The following is a 12049-nucleotide window of genomic DNA, read 5'->3' on the forward strand; positions in this document are numbered from 1 at the left end:
GAAGGTCATTCTCCTGCGGTGAACTTCAAGGTCAATGGGCAGCACTACAACAAGGGATACTACCTAGAAGATGGCATCTATCCGAGATGGTTTACATTTGTGAAGACGATCTCAAAGCCTGTGCCAGGAGGCAAGAACTCCCACTTTGTGAAGGTTCAGGAGGCTTGCAGGAAGGATGTCGAGCGGGCATTTGGTGTGCTCCAATATCGATTTGCTGTTGTCCGGTACCCCGCTCAGACCTGGTCGAAAGATCAAATGTGGGAGATCATGACTTGCTGTATCATCTTGCACAACATGATCATTGAGAGCGAGCAGGAAGAGCCAGTGTTTGACACAGAACCATATTATAGGCAGGGTCCTCTTGCCCATGTTGATCACCAGCTACTGGCAACCTGGACTGCCTTCCTCAATATGCGTCAGGAGATTCGAGACCCACAGGTGCATCAACAATTGCAGCAGGATCTGGTGGAGCACCTATGGAGGCTCAAGGGCAACGCCTAGCTCGACATGTGATGAAATATGAGTTTTTCTTTGTTGAACTATATAATTTGTATTGAACTATTTGATTTCTATTGATTTTCTGTGATGAACTATGTGATAAAAAATAACTTTTGTTATATTTGCGCCGAAGCAAAATGAATATGGGCTGGTTTGCGCCGATAGCGGGCCGACTTTGCGCCGAAAGTGGGCTGAAAAGCGGGAAAAATTGCGCCCAAATTGGGCCGATATCGGCGCGTGGGGGCGACCTGGGGGCGGCGGCTAGGAACCCAATAGCCCCCAAGCCAATTTTAGCGTTGGCTCACCCCCAAGCGGTAATTTTTCAAGCCCCATGGGGGGCCAACGGCCGGAGATGCTCTAAGGCCCCATAGGACCAGCACAGCAGAACAACAACCGCCGATGATGAAGAGTAGCGTAGATCGGAAGGATCCAACCTAAAAGCAGATGAACATAGATAAACTACGACCAAATATGAGCAAATCCACCAGGGAAAGATCCGTCGGAGACACACCTCTACTCACCCGCCGATGATACTAGACACACCATCGGGGTGGGGGCTTGGCGGGGAGAACCTTATTCCATCTTCAGTGAGCTGCCGCCGTTTGTCTTCCCGAGTAGGGCACAAACTATAACAAAACGTGAAGAAACAACTAAAAATAGAGCCCTCCCGGCGGCAAGGGCCGAGATCCACCGCGCCGCCGGCCATGGCCCTAAGGCCACCGGAGACGAGGCGAACCGCCCGTGGCGCCGTTGGGAGGTAGAGGAACCATAGACTTTTCTTGGGAAGGAGGCAACATGCTTGGGTAATGATCGTAATATATACAATGCATGTTTACACAAAGCCGCACACAAAGGATGCAGGAAGATTTCTGTGTTGGAATTATGTGTCCTGCAACTATATTCAAATTACTAGAATTGCTAATATTCAGAATACCTCATTATGGAGTTTACATGTATTTATACATGGAATTAATTTACATGATTATCATGAAATTATCACATGTTGGAACGAACTTAAGTTATATGCTTAAGGAAGCTCGTCGATTAGTAGTGGAACACAATAAACTATTTATATTGGAAAGACTACCCAGGTATAGTGATAATCGGAGGAAGCAAGATCGTATAATTAGATTACAACCCTAATGTTGATCTACATAATAAGAGGAATTTACACTCTATTATGACGCGTTTCTCACAAGCGCGTGCTCTGGAGACACAACGAAATTTGACCGTGGATGGTAATTTTGTCTGGAGTCTATCTCGGAAGACTAGTTGAAAAGGCTAGGAATCTTATCTGTATAAGAGATCTTGACCCCAAATAAAACTACAAGTGTAACTCCCGACACTAATATGCTTAGGGTAAGTGGGAGGAATTACCTTGGAATATCATGTCTGGATAATTGTTATGTGTTGCTGGTGGATGTCACTCTAAATTTTAGTGGAATCACTAAATTCTCTTAAGAAAGTTTTTTTCATCAATGTCAACTATGGGTGGAAAAATTGCTGGAAGGAATAAACTCAAATGAGGAAGAGAGTTGGGGCACTTATAATGATACCAAATAACCACAAGCCTATTATCTGGAAGTGATTTTTTGTAAGGAAATTTGGCTCATTGGAATATTATAATGTCCTCTTGTTACCAATTATTTACACAAAGGAAAATATACTTTGTGAAAACTCTCTCTCGTAGAATTTTGGGAAAGAGGAATTAAAGACATGGTTTGCTAATTGAATATATTAATGTATGGTCTTATAACAAGCTTCACATCAATGGAATAGCATGTCATATGGTTCTCTAAATGAAGCAAGACGGCCATCTACAAATGTAAGTATAAAATATGTTGCATTATTATTGTATACGTTAACATTGTTTTGTTGTTTGCAATGATAAACTCACATTGAAGGAAGTGAAAGCTTGGTCATGTTTTAACTTTCATATGAACAGAATGTTTGAAGCTTCCTTTGTTTTGGGAGTGGAACTACATAGAGTATGTTTTGAAACATTTTCTATGGAAAATTGCAAACTTGTTAATTAAGTACCTGGAACCAAACTCAGTAAAGAATTATGTTTGAACTCGTGAGGAAAAAGGGATAATAAATGGTGTTAAAATTTATTGTATCTTCGTTATACAATCATACCTTAGCTTCCAGAATTTATGTGGCATTCAAGCAGTGGAAGGAAAAACGAACAACTAAGGGAATCTCACACATGATATAAGATTGTGGAAAGTGCATCACAACGAGTCACTTATTCTAGAGTTTATATTAAAGGTTAAACACATCGAGGAAGCTATTGCCGTATGTGCGAGATGAGAAATAAGTTCAGGTACACATATTCAATTATTATTTTTAGTACTAATATGGTGCAGGTTCACTGACCGAGGTTAGCAATTTCTTTCAAAACATGGTTACTTATGGAACTTCCTTTAATGATTGAATTGAATATTTATGTGGGTTTGAAAATTTAGTCAACATGGTTATCCTATATTTGACTCAATGTGGAATTGTTCATATTATTGATTATGTGACCGATAATAATTGATGTGGAATTTTCATTTGAGGAAGTAATATTCAAGGTGTCTATAAAGGTGGAATTACACTTGGGGAAATAATACTCGTGGCGCCGAGGACACCTAAGCTGGAATAATTAGGCAGAAACTAGAGGTCTCTAGTGATCTTAAGTGTCACAACAAGGAAACATATTGAAGGGAAGTATCACCATATTTTTTTGTTGTTTTTCGACGTAGTGTTAATATGATTGTTGATCCCTCGAGCAAGCCTCTTAGTGAAGAGGTATTTGGCAACCATGTTGTCACGCCTCCATACACTAATCATATACGCAAATGTGTATTATCAAGATTAGGGACTCATGGGAAGATATCACAACACAATTCTAGACACAAATTAAAGTCATTCACGCTTCATATTACAAGCCAGGGGCCTCAAGGGGCTTGAATACAAAAACTCGAATACAAACAAGTTAGCGGGAGAGACAATATATGAGTACAGACATATGTTAAACAAGTTTGCCTTAAGAAGGCTAGCACAAAAGCAACAACGATCGAAAAGGCAAGGCCTCCTACCTGGGAGCCCCTAACTACTCCTGGTCGTCGGCGGCCTTCACGTAGTAGTAGGCACCCTCTGGGTAGTAGTAGTTGTCGGTGGTGGCATCTGGCTCCTAGGATCCGTCATCTGATCGCAACAATCAAGTATAGTGTTGGGAAACATTGCATGGAAAACAATTTTTTTCTACGCACACGCAAGATCTATCCAAGGAGATTCATAGCAACGAGAGGGGAGAGTATGTCTACGTACCCTCGTAGATCGTAAGCAGAAGCATTTAGTAACACATTTGACGTAGTCGAACTTTTTTGCGATCCAACTGATCAAGTACCAAACGTACGACACCTCCGCGTTGAGCACACGTTCAGCTCGGTGACGTCCTCGCCTTCTTGATCCAGCAAGACGGGTTAAGTAGTAGATGAGTTCCGAAAGCACGACAGCATGGTGACGGTGGTGGTGATGCTATCTCCGCAGGACTTCGCCTAAGCACTCCAAAAATATGACCGAGGGACGAAACTATGGAGAGGGGCGCCGCACACGGCTAAGAGATTGTCGTAGTCATGTGTGGCGCCCCCTCCCACATATATATATGTGGGGGGAGGGGAGGCAGCCAGGAGGCACCCCAAGTGGGGCCGAATCCCATTTGGGCTCCCGCCCCTTCCATATTTGTGCTAGAGGGAAAGGATAGGTGATGACCCACAAGTATAGGGGATCTATCGTAGTCCTTACGATAAGTAAGAGTGTCGAACCTAACGAGGAGCAGAAGGAAATGATAAGCGGTTTTCAGCAAGGTATTCTCCGCAAGCACTGAAATTATAGGTAACAGATAGTTTTGTGATAAGATGATTGGTAACGAGCAACAAGTAACAAAAGTAAATAAAGTGCAGCAAGGTGGCCCAATCCCTATTGTAGAAAAGGACAAGCCTGGACAAATTCTTATATAGAGAAAAGCACTCCCGAGGACACATGGGAATTATCGTCAAGCTAGTTTTTATCATGTTCATATGATTCACGTTCGGTACTTTGATAATTTGGTATGTGGGTGGACCGGTGATTGGGTACTGCCCTTACTTGGACAAGCATCCCACTTATGATTAACCTCTATTGCAAGCATCCGCAACTACAACAAAAGTATTAAGGTAAACCTAACCATAGCATGAAACATATGGATCCAAATCAGCCCCTTACGAAGCAACGCATAAACTAGGGTTTAAGCTTCTGTCACTCTAGCAACCCATCATCTACTTATTACTTCCCAATGCCTTATCACTTTCATCATGTTGATTCGATTCGTGTTCGCTACTTTGATAATTTGATATGTGGGTGGACCGATGATTAGGTGATGTTCTTACTTGAACAAACCTCCTACTTATGATTAACCACCTCGCCAATAAGTAGGAGGTTTGTTCAAGTAGCCCAATCCTCAAAACACTTTGCTTACTATAAGAGACCATTTTGGCCTGTCCTTTGCCTTAAAAGGATTGGGCTACCTTGTTGTACCTTTTGTTACTATTATCATTACTTGCTCGTTACAAAATATCTTGCTATCAAACTACTCTTTACTTACAATTTCAGCACTTGCAGACATTACCTTGCTGAAAACAAATTGTCATCTCACTACAAAAAAATACACTTCCGTGATGATACGTGTTTGTCACAGTAGGTCGCGTTTTTTGTCATGCATGTACATCCATGCCAAATTTATGACAGAATCAAGATAGTCATACCTGTGCTGTCGTAGAAGTGTTCCATGACATTACCAAAATTATCATCACGGAAGTGTCCACTTCCATGACGATAAATCGCGCGTCACAGAAGTGCTTTCGTCAAGGTTGACCGACACATGGCATCCACCGTAACGGAACGCCGTTAAGCTATCGGGTCGGGTTTTGGATCCGATAACCCGTTAACAGCCCCGACCAATGGGGATTTTCCACGTGTAAAATCATCATTGGCTGGAGGAGACACGTGTCAGATCCGCGTTGGCACAGGTGTCACTCATCCAATGGGCGAGACACGCCTATGATATGTTGACACATGGACCAGCCCATCAAGTTTAAATGGGCCAGCCTAACTGAAGGCCCACAAGATTTTGCGGACCATAATGGGCCGGCCCAGCTAAAGGCCCACGAGATTTGCGGACCATAATGCTCTGGCCCAGCTAAAGGCCCACAAGATTTTGTGGGCCATAATGGGCCGGCCCAGGTAAAGGCCCACAAGATTTTTGTGTGCCATAATGGGCCGGCCCAGGTAAAGGCCCACAAGATTCTTGCGGATCATAATGGGCCGACCTAGCTAAAGGCCCATGAGATTTCGCCGACATTAATGGGCTGGCCCAGCTGTAGGCCCATAAGATTTTGAGGACCCTAGTAGGCCGGCCCATTAACTGGCTGCCATGTTTTGGGCCAAATGCCGACCCATATTTGATCCGGTCCATTAATGGCCTGCCACGCTCTGGGCCTAATAGTGGCCCATATGAGATCCGGCCCGTTGAAAGCCTACCACATTCTGGGCCAAATTACGGCCCAGATCAGGTCCGGCCCTTTAAGAGGCTTTGGGCTCAATATGGCCCATATCAGATTCAGCCCGTCAACTGGACACTATGCTTTTGGGCCCCACTTGCTAAAGGCCTACTTAGTAATTCGACCTGATATACAAAACCGACAGCACTTCAATAGAGTTCAAGAAAGGTTAGCCCTGCTGGGGAGCTGCAGCGCAAGCAGCCGAGCAAGATGATGAGACTGCGCTTGTTCAACACTTATATCTTTCTCACTCTAAAAGATAAACAAGCAGACGGATGACAGGTTTTGCACATAAAAGTATCACTGCTAACAATTCATCACATTTCTTACTGACGAATAAAGTGACACAGTTTAAAATTGCATTAACACAATATGGTATTGTTCAGGTCAAGACATGGCAGGAAATGACATTGTGAAGGAGTTGGCAGCTTCACGACACCACTGGATTACAGATCAAGAACTCATAAGTATCAATGGTTAGTGTGCTGTCAATTTATACCATTTCAGATTGGCAAATAAAGAGACGGTTTAAATAATAGTAGAATGATAGGACATTGTTCATAGTTAAGACATTGCAGAATATGACATTGTGCTATAGTGGGTAGGTTCACCACACCACTGGATTACGGATGAAGAACAGAAGCATACATGCAGTGCAAAAGAAGATCACTTGCTCTGTATAGTTTAATTTACATGGTATGAAGAAGGAACTTGGTTGTACAACTGAAAACTTAAATTGAGAAATGACAAACTTTTGTTTATGAACTACATAATAAACTTTAAACAAGCAATTTGATGCAAACACCAAAAATAAACAACTGTTGCTGTCATGCCTAACCAAATATATACAACAAAGTTTGAAGGCTTGAGATGGACAAACTTACATTATTGGTGAAGACGGGCTCTATAAAGGCCTTGTCCATGCCGATGGGGGGGGGCAATTCAAGAAGTTTACCACAGAATCTTCTTCAAAAGCATTGCCTTTATTCTACATTTTGTTAAGAGTAAATATAGATGTGATAATATACGAAAAAATGGAGAATATTTAAGATAAGATGAAGAGTGATGTTACATAACCAAGTAGCTATAAATGTAAGTGCAATGATACAGGCAAAAGGTACAGCCAAGAGCAATGCATAGCTAAACTTCTTCAGTACCAACCTTATGGTAAGAGTAAATATAGATCTGATGTGTAGAAAATGGAGGGCAAAGGAAAATAAGCTGCAAAGTGATGGTACATGAACAACTACCTGTTATTATAAGTACACTGATAAAGGACAGCATGTACTTACAAGAACAATGCAGAGCTAAAAAAACATTGGCATTGGATATATTCTACACTAATGTAACCATTCATACAGATCAGATAATTTGGAGCGAATAGTTGATAAGCAAGCTATCATGCATACAGCTGTCACATAATGAACCAGGTATGTATGCAAGTACAGTGATACAGGACAACAGGTACTAACAAGAGCAAAGCAGCATGCAGCATATTTGCGATATCCTGTCGTTCTTGTCAAACCGGAATTCTTCTTCGAGCAGACTTCCTGCAAAAAAGATCCGTAAGGCACATGCGGAAAAGTAGAAGTTCAAATTGTCATGTGATTTCATAGACAATACCTCATCCTGGGAACGAGACCAGTGCATAACAAGGTTTTTCCATGCAATGTCTTCTAAATTTAGCATAGGAGACTTCACCGGAAATTCGTTCATAGACTTGCCATCAAAGTGTGATTTCCTTAGGTAACACCGATACTGCTGCAATGCTTCCTTGAAAAGCACAAGAAAGCTTTGCTCTTCATGACTATCCAGATTGACACTCGCCTAGTTACAACAATGTAATGTAAATCATTGATGTGTTCAATCAGCAGAAAACAGGAAAATAATAACCATGAATAATAGCACTTACACGTAAGTTGGACAGGAAGATGTGAAAATGGTGTTTGTCTTCAGAATAATCTTCCCATGATGGGAATATATGCACGTAGTCCCTATCAACATTGAAAGCATTGTCTTTTAAACTGGGAATAAATGGAATGGGGTTCCAATCTACAGGAATTGGCCGTCTCTACAGTTGGGATAGGTCTTCGGCCGGTGGACTTGCTGTACCTTTTGCTGGAGTGGGATTTTTCTGTGGTACAGCTGGTGCTATGGAAAATGAAATCGGTATACCTTTTGCTGGAGTGCAGGTCCTGTGTGGTGGGGCTAGTGGTGTGGCCAGTGAAGTATGGGTACAGTCTGCTGGAGTCGGTCCTACGTTTTGTGTCACTGGTTGTACAACCAATATAAGTGGCGTGCTATCTGATTTCTCTGGCACCACCACGTTTTTCAAGGACTTTGCTGGTGCTCCTTCAGGTTCGGCAATCACCCTCTTCCTTTTTGATGTCTGATGCACAAGAACAACATTTGAGTGGAAAAACAATGGTATGATGACAGATGGAATATGTATTGATAATGGATGGGCATGGCATCTCGACATATATGATGAGTAAACTAAGCAGATGGCGGTGCAACAAAGTAGAAGAAATGCAAGACAACATATGCAAGATACCCGCAATCAATAAAATATTGCCAAATTAGAACAGGCACCTTGATGGGTGAATAGGACAGGCCATCTGCCTTTGACTCCTCGAGGTTAGAATAGTCATTAGGATCATATTCTGAACAAGAATCAACAGGTGGGGAGCGTATGAGTTTCATTGCATCCAGAATGGCAATCAATGCCTTGGTGCCAATTTTGTAAGTCATTGCAGTGTTTAGCTTCAAGAGTGGACTGCTGCTAGTGCGACACAAAGCAGCTACACAGATCATAGTGTAGGTATAACGGGAAAATCTTAAGCATCAGAGTAAAATCAGCAAAGTGGAACTTGCTGGAATATATGTGCTAGTATTGCCGGTACGGTTAGAAAGGCTTCGGATACCAGCTCTCTTCAAGTGAAGGTGCGGTACTGTTAATATCAGTGTAACTCTCAAAGGAGACACAGCTCTCCACATTTCCTTGCTATTCTTATAGGATTCAAGTGGGCAGGCCACCACAAATCCTACTCCTATGTTTACAAGATCCTACGAATCAAAGAGGCTCAAAGTGTCCATCACAACCGACCGTATAGACCTCTACACTGCAAATGTCCCTGCTCATCTTCAGTACAAGGAACATACTGTACTACTATCATACTCCCTCCGTTCCAAAATATAAGTCTTGGTAGAGATTTCCACTATGGATCACATACAGATGTTCCAGATACATTTTAGATTGTAGATTCACTCATTTTGCTCCATATGTAGTCCATGGTGGAATCTATACAAAGACTTGTATTTAGGAACGGAGAGAGTACATATCAAAGAAGAACGGAAGAGGAACATGGTAAAGAAGAGCAAGCAGATTTTGGATAATAAAATGTTGGTTGCGCAGTGCCCACACATGATGAACCAGAGCGCATTAAGAATGCAACTCCCAGCTGTCTCTCGACCATTTCAGGCGGTTGGATGAAGATCCTACATCTCCTAACCCTTCTTCTTCCTCATCTCTGATTCTTCCCATACAGAACACCGCACGGGCTGCCGGCCGGATCACCGGCCCCCACCGCCTGTGTTCCTCCGCCACCCCCCCCCCCCGCCCCCCCCCAACCCCCCCCAGCGTCGAGTTTTCTTCGTTCGACGAGGCCCCACAACCACCCGAGCCCCTTCGATCGCATCGGCGAACTCCGGCGAGCTCTGAAAAATTGACTGACCCAATTTTGAAATTTAGTCTACTGTGATTTAACTAGTGTGGAATATAAAAGGGGAAACCATAAGCATTGGGAGTAAGGTGTTTAGTGTGCCATGGCGGATCTGAAGGTGCAAATCGGACAAAGGCAACTTCACAACCAAGACAAGAAATCAGAGTAAAGCAGTGGCGATCTATTTTCTTGCTGCGATAAATAAGTTGAGCAGATACGAAAGAGTACCGCCTCTGGTGCGGCGCCGTGTACGCATCTGCTGAGAATTTGACGGTGCTGCGGTAGTGATGGCTGTCAGCGGCGTGGAAGCAGATCTAGGAGGGTAGACGGTAGCGGCGGGGCACGGTCGTAGGAGCAGCGCCGACAAGGTGGACGACGGCGGGGATGAAGCGAGAGGACGGGATGCAAGGATCCCGGTCCGAAGCCGTGGATGAGAGAGGTCGATCTCTTGTAATGGACGGCGGCGTCGGGTATCAGCTCCAGCATGGTGGAGTAGGACGACAGTGGATGGGGTGGCGGACGGCGGCGGACGGAGGAGGGTGGGGTGGAGAGGGTGTTTTGGCGCCCACGGAGTACGAATGGGGAAAAGGGAGGTAGAAAGGAAGGGGGGAACCATGTATTCAGGGCGCGCTTGTCTCAAATGCGAGGAAATTTACAAACTTAGCCCCCGTTTCAAATTTCTACTACATCAAAACAACATTAGTCGGTTGGGGATAGGACGGCAATCTCGCATACACCGAATATTTGCCGACAGGAGTTTGTTTTTGGCGCCCACCGTGTATGAATATGAATCGAGGAGGGAGTCGATTTCGGCCGAGGACACACTGTGTTTTGGCGCCCACCATGTATGAATCCGGGTGAGAGGAGGTTTCGTCACATTTGGGTGAAATTACAAACCTACCCCTATTGAAACCTATAGAAATCCAACAGATAGGCTTTGCATGGCAGGGATAGGCAGTAGTGATTTCCATCTCGCAGATTTTGGTTTCGGGCGGTTACTGCGACTTTCCCCGATTCGTTCAAATTTTGTAGAGTGCACGTTTACCGTGCCAACTCAATTCGAATCCCATTTGTATTCTATTTTTTTCTGGCGGGATCCATTTTCAATTGGAACTACATTCTATATACATCATTTTTTATATATACTTTCAAAAGCACAACAAAGAATTCTGCTCCTTTATATGTATAATATGATTTACAAATACAACGATCTCGAAATCTTAAGGTTGAATTCGATTTTTTTAACCAAATTATGTTCTACTAAAATGTATGGATCAATAATATCTACATATTAAATAACATAGATGTGTGTGAATTCATATGAGTATGCATGTTTGATAGAACAATTTTGGTTCGAGTATGGATTGCATGTATCATCATCTCAAATTCAAATATTTGAATCCCTTTTTTGTTCACTCCTTTCTCGCCCATCTCTCTCGCATGCATGCTCCTTCAGGTAGGTATCACTCTCTTTTCTCTAGCTCACCCGCATGCTCACTTCATGTTTCTCCTATCCTCGCAAACATGGTCTCTCGACGTCTCCCTTGAGAAGTGTCACACTCTCTCTATCATTATACATTACACGGTTTTCATTATCTCTCACGTCTCTACTGTTCTCTGGTATCACTCGGTACCTAAGCTTTCTTTTTCACCGCCACACACACAGTCTCCACTCGTCTTTCACTTTGTCTTTCTCTCTATGGGATTCTCTCACACACCCTATATGTCTCTAAATATGACTCATACCACTAAAATTACTCACACACACACACTCTTTCTCTCTCTCTCTCTCTCTCTCTCTCCTGTAGACACAACATTTGTTGCGGTCTCCTTTTCGTCTCCATCCCAGACTGACATTATTCATTTGTTTACCGATCAGACAACCCCGACTACCGTCTCCTCTCTCTCTCTCTCTCTCTCTCACAGACACACACACACAGAGAACTCCTGCTTCCACTTCCCTTCCCGACTACCGTCTCTCTCTCACACACACAAAACTCTCGCTTTCGCACCCCGACTCGTATTTCTCTCACAAAAATTTATCGACTAGCTAGCCTCTAGATAGGTTTATAAACCCGCACACTCGTGTGCTTCCACCATCGCATACATGTCTCTCTCCCGCTCCTTGTATCTATGTAGATTTTTCTTCCCTTCTTGAGACACGCCCTCTCGATCGTGCACACACACACACACACTATCGCCTCATTTTAAGCTGATACCTATCGCACACACACTCCTTGTGTC

This window comes from Triticum urartu, chromosome 5 (genome assembly GCF_003073215.2).
Source record: "Triticum urartu cultivar G1812 chromosome 5, Tu2.1, whole genome shotgun sequence".
Classification (NCBI taxonomy): Eukaryota; Viridiplantae; Streptophyta; class Magnoliopsida; order Poales; family Poaceae; genus Triticum; species Triticum urartu.